Source organism: Magnolia sinica, chromosome 14 (genome assembly GCF_029962835.1).
Source record: "Magnolia sinica isolate HGM2019 chromosome 14, MsV1, whole genome shotgun sequence".
Taxonomy (NCBI): Eukaryota; Viridiplantae; Streptophyta; class Magnoliopsida; order Magnoliales; family Magnoliaceae; genus Magnolia; species Magnolia sinica.
Window position 1 is genome coordinate 71,576,524 of NC_080586.1, and position 6,283 is coordinate 71,582,806.

Sequence of the window (6,283 nt, forward strand, 5' to 3'; positions counted from 1 at the left end):
TTGTGCATGTATGGTAAGAAATCTGTCAATAAGAGGCATGCCCACCTGTCCACGTGTGCACCTTTTCACACGTGTCATGGGCCTAAAAACCTAACGGTACATGTGACGCGACACTCCATGAAACCCCCAAAGGCCAATTTTTACACTAATCCAAAACTCTAGTGGGCCATAGCAAAGAGAAATGCAAATCAAGGGACGAAATTGTTTTCTTTTGTCAGGTGTGTGTGTGTGTATATATATATATATATATATATATATATATATATATATAGGTCCGGATCAGTCTGGATTGACCATGATCAGAACTCAATCCGATGTACGATTGGATCTGAGTGGTCCTACTCGCTCCGCACCGATCTAGGCCTTAGAACCAAACTAGAACAGGACCGTAAAAATCGGTTCAGTTTTACAGTTTTAGGCTTTTTTATAATTCAGCTCAATTGCTTCTTTTTTTTTATTATTTATAATCCAGCCCATGTCCATTCGTGTTGTGATATATTTGATGAATGGTTTAGATATTATATAGTGTGCAAAAAGACATTTACGGAAACAATCAAAGGGCGCATTGTAAACCATAAATCATGAGTCAAGTAGACACCTAAAATATATTGTAAACTAATAAAATAGAACCAAACCATGCAGTTTGGTCAGTTCCGATCTGGTTTACTAGTTCTATGTGCACCCTTATATTATATATATATATAGACACACGCCTGCACACCTTCTTACGTGAACACTCGTATGCATCTTTGCACACGTGTCATGGGCACAAAATCTGAATGGTCAATGTGATGCAGCACCCCTCAAAACTCTAGTGGGCCATGGGTGCTCAGGTAAGAAGGTGAGCATATCTCTCTCTCTCTCGACCTCAATGTTGAAACACAATTTGCTTGTAATTGAGCTATGAGTTGGAATCCTGAGAAGATCACTAATTGTTAGTGAGCCAAATCTTCCGTTTCCTCCAAGACCAAATTTGGGTCTAGCCCATCTCACAACATCAAAAGAGTGCTACGGCCTCCACAACCAATGGAGGCAAATGAGTTTCACTATGAAAGTAGATGGGCAGTTGAGATTATATATATATATATATATATATATATATATAGAGAGAGAGAGAGAGAGAGAGAGAGAGAGAGAGAGAGAGAGAGAGAGAGAGAGAGAGAGAGAGAGAGTTGACATACAAATAGCAATCCCTTTCTTACTTTGTCTTCTCCTCTTCATTTATTCTCTTTTGAAAATATACCCTTCAAATGTCTCTTAATTCCTATCTTTAAATGGAGTTTTGCCCTCTGCTTCTTTTTTTCTTTTTTTTCTTTTCTTTTCTTTTCTATTTCCACCATTCAAATGATGATATCAACCATTTATGTTCTAGATACTATCCTATCCAGGGTTTGTGTGGACTGAGAGCACAGTCATCTTAATGGTGCTTGCTCCAAGAGTATACTTGCACTCTTTTATTTTTAGGTGAAATTGAAACCAAAGACGCTTGGGGTGGTTGCACTAGTTGGGTTTAATTAAATCTAATCTATTTGAAACGATGCTTTAAGTACCTAATCATGGTCTTTAAATAGACGTAATCTCAATTTGTTTTCATTCATTTGAAAAATGATTGCTCTCTGTGCATCTTCAAAAACTCTTTGGTGAATTGTTGGTTTTTCTGCAACTGAGTTTGCCACTAAGTCAACTAACTTCAGTTTAGGTTTTATATGTTGGTTCGAGCCCATGTATGACAAGTGCACCATTGGGAGTGGGTCATGATCGTTGCATCTTAGAGGCCAATTGCTTGTGATTCCTGTTGCACCATTGGGAGTGGGTCATGGTCGTTGCATCTTGGAGGTCAATTTCTCGTGATTCCTGTTGCACCTAGGATGCGGTTCTATGAGGGCAAATTTATTTTCAAGCTAAGTAACTCAGTCATATTTGAACTAAAATGCAATTTTTTTTTGTTTTTTATTATTTACTTTATTTACTTTTTATTTTGTTTTAATTTTTTAATTTATTTTTATTTTTTAATCTGTATCTATTATTTTGAACACCTATATCCAACAATCTTGAAACCAAGTTTTTGTTTGAAAGAGTAGACCAATTCGTACAATTCTACTATTTGTTCGAAAATAGAAAACATTTTTGAACTCAAATGCAAGTTTTTTTTTAAAATTTATTTATTTTTAACTTTATTTACTTTTTATTTTGTTTTAATTTTTTAATTTATTTTTATTTTTGAATCTATATCTATTATTTTCAACACCTATATCTAACAATCTTGAAACCAATTTTTTGTTTGAAAAGTAGACCAATTCGTACAATTCTACTATTTATTTGAAAATAGAAAACATTTACTTTTCTTTTTTACTTTAAAAAATAAAAATAAAAATTTTATAGCCAATGTTTAACTATTTTCAAACTTGTTGAAAGCCTTGTTGCAATAAAATTTCAAATGTCAAAAACTATAATCAATGATTACCATCACAATCAATTCTACGACTTAAGTATCTAAAATTGAACTATTCAATAATACTTCAAAAGATGAAAACAGAAAATCAATTTTAAAATCTTAAAGATCTTTTACATACTTTCTCATTCATTTATAATTGATCCAGCTAGCCTATCAAAAACCTTGCCTTTGATAATGAGTTGGAAGTCTCATTATTGACATCTCTAAAGATACATCACACATGTACAAGGCATCTCGTTTACAGGCCATCAAATGGGAAACCATGGCATACAATCTTGAGATCTAACTCATCCATTAACTTGGTCCCATTATTTTGATTTTCAGTCATTACAAATCAAATCACTTTGTACGTTATACAAGGCACAATTCACAAAAGAATTCTAGGGAGTAAAAAACTTTCAAGGATGATTTTCTATGATTCTAACATTGTGGCCCACTTGAAGAGCAGACCATCCTGACTTTTGGCAATGCAATTGTAATGTCCTGTCCAACCAGAACAGTGTCCTGAGGCGTCCACGTAGGATTTGCCGCAGGACTATTCGCTTAAACCACTCGAGTGTGGGGTACCACCAATAAATTAACCCTGGTTAGCCCATTAGGGTAGACCAGTCTGGTTATGATCAGACCGAGTACGGGCCGTCAAGCTAGTTAGCCTGGTTGCACTTGGCAACAGCCCGCGCAGGCCGTGCAGGCGCCAAGGAAGGTCAGAAAAATCTAAAAATTGGGGAAACCGCAGATCTCCCGGGGCTTGTGGTCCATCATAGACCACAGACTCAGTAGACGCTTAGAAATTAATTTTCCATGCCGTCCCAGCGGCACTTGCCAAACGCAACTCACCCCAGCCTTGACCCAAAGGCTAGAATTGAAATCTGACACTTTTAAATAAAACTGAGATATAATGCCTTGCAGCCGTCGGATCTCTTCTACATTTACAGTGAAAGCCTTAAATATTTTTCTACGCCTGTCCACAAAATCTAGAACCCGATCGCAAAACGGTGACCCTTGATCGCAAATCGGCCCTGTACGGTAAAATCTCGCGTCCGTTTGCCTTCAAATTTTACACGGCCCTTCATCGAGTCATGGAACACCTATCCTATAAATTTCATAATCAGGGGGCCGTCAGAACCACTCCAACAGCCAGAATGGACCCCACAGGGCCGTTTAAAGATCGGAACCGTACGATAAAACTCGTATCCGTTTGCGTTCAAATTTTGCATAGCCCCTCATCAGGCCATGAGACACCTACACACAAAATTTGGTGGCCAAGGGGGTGACAGGGCTGCCCTAAAGCTAAAAGGGGCTCCCATAGAGCCATTGAAGGAAATTGTTGAAACTTAAGGCCAATGGGCCCAAACCTAGGAAATAAAGCCCTAAGGCTCTTTCTCTCATACTCCCACCATTGCTCCAACAACTAAAGAGAAAGGAGAGAGTAAAGAGAGAAGAGAGAGAGAGAGGAAGGTAGAGTGAAGAAAGGAGTGAAGAAAGGAGTGAAGGTGGACCGTAGCTCGAAGTGGGGCCTAAGGGAGTCAATCTTTGTAATGACCCGAAAAATTTCGTGCAAAGACTCGAGTGCCACCTCGAATTCCTTAGAAGTTATATGTGGGTTAATTAGCGCTAAACTCAATTGCTTGTGAAATTAGCATCAATCACTTTAAATTTGATCTGCAGGACCCAAAACCTATAGAATCGTTAGCGCTATGTTATCCTGAAATCTAGGATCCAACGCTAAATCCAGTTGCTCTTGGGAGTACTTAGAAACTTTGTATCGGACCTGGACCGTGCGTCGAAAGTCCGATGGCGACGATCTTAGACAATTTTGGTCATCTTGTTGGGCTTGACCATCACCTCAAAAATCAAGTCCAGATGATGTCCTGGGTCGATTTGCTTGAGTCCTGAGTAAAGAGTGTGAGAAAGCTGAGAAATTAAATATATATTTATGAAATCTGAGTCGTGTCGCTTGCGCGCCGATTCTAAGCTTTCTGATCGTTGAATTCTGACCCAATTTCACCCTCGGATCAGGGAAGATGGCCCTGGCATGTCCTAGTGCCGGTGGACCTGATCGAGTTTCGGTGACCGTTGAATTGAGAGTCGTCCACCACGGCTAATCTGTAAATTCGATCGGTACGAAAACTCAGCCTAACCTAGATCCATGGTCAGTGAGCTTAAGTCCGACCGCACGTGGAGAAAGGACCACCAGAAGTGTTCCGTTGGATCGGAATAGGCTTGATTTGGTTATAACCTAAGTATACCTTGGCCCTGGGGCTGTTTTCATCAATGTTAGGCCTATATAAAGACCTTAAATCCCTCACTCTCTTTTCCATACGAATTTCCTAACCTTAGCTAAGAAAGAGAGAGGAAAAGAGAGAGAAAGTGAGAGAGAAGCTGGTGAATCATCTTGAGATTCTTTTCTGTTACTCTGTATCCCTAAACCATCACTTTTGAATCGTTATTCCGGTGATTCTAAGTTCATTTTGGGTAAGTCAGTCAAACCTTAACTTGTTTTAGAGCTTAGACTTGTCTAAGTGTTGATGTAGCTTGTTTTATTCTTGCCTTAGGTTGTCTAGTAGCCGTTGACGAAGACTTATCGTTTGAATCAGATCTATTGTGCTTTTTCTGATTTAAGGTGCGGACTATATTCGTATAGGTTATGGTTTTCAAGGCTTTCAATGTTGGGTAATGGTTTATTATTGTTGTGGATGCAATTTCACATGCCAACTGTGATGTTTATTTTGTGTTCCTGATATATATGAGTTATATTGAGATTTGTGTATTCTATGTATATATAGGAAGTATCGTATACGTATAAAATATGAACATGTGTTTGCCATGATTAATTGTCGTGTACTTGTGCTAGTTGTATGTGTGTCAACTCCTTGGCGAAAGGAATTGTCCAAATGTGTGTTATCACCACCATACGTCATGTATGTTTGACTATGTAGTCTAAGTGTTTGTAGAAATGTATGGATAGTTAAGTGTGTATTACATTAACCTATTTATGGACGTTGGGAAGAGATTCTCAACTACCCTATTGATGTGTACGATTTCCTACATGCTATTCACATTCTTTGTTGTTTAACTTCAAGTACTACTTATGTGTAAATTTATGTTAAATTAATATTCATCACATGCTTCCATATTGTATGATTAGAATTGTTGTTCCATTACTGTGATATGAATATCTGTTATCATTGAACATGTTTGGGACTATGGAATAGTCCAGGAAATCGGTAACAATCCTTAAGTTCGTGGCCGAGGTCGTTTTTGCCACACAAGATGTGTTTGACGAACCCGAGTCGTATTTGGGTTGTCGGTAGTGGTTTGGCCACACGGGGTGTTTGCACACTCTATGTCGTTCAGCTCAACGTGCGCTCGTGCTAGTCAAGTTCTTCAATTAACCCGATTGTCCCGATGGATGTACACCATGTATAGACGCTATTGTTTGAATCTAGGGTACTAAACTTACCATTGCAATTCCGTTAACCATTGTACCTTGATCCGCTAAGACTCATAAGCCGGACATGGTGGTATGGGATACCGTGGTCGAGCTATCGGCCTACGCTGGGGTGACGAGTCTCCCCGTAGTGACCAGTGAGCACACCAGACTCGTGAGCCGATTATGATGGTATGAGACACTATATTCGTGCTATCGGCCTACATTGATTGGTGACGAGCCCTTTGTAGTGACCTCGAGCATACCTTGCTACTGCATTGAGGCGACGAGCCTTAGGGTAGTAACTAAGGTATGATAGGCATGCATTGATTGGTGACGAGCCCTTTGCAGCGACCTAAAATCATATGATCGTATGAGATTGTCTAGGACTGACAACC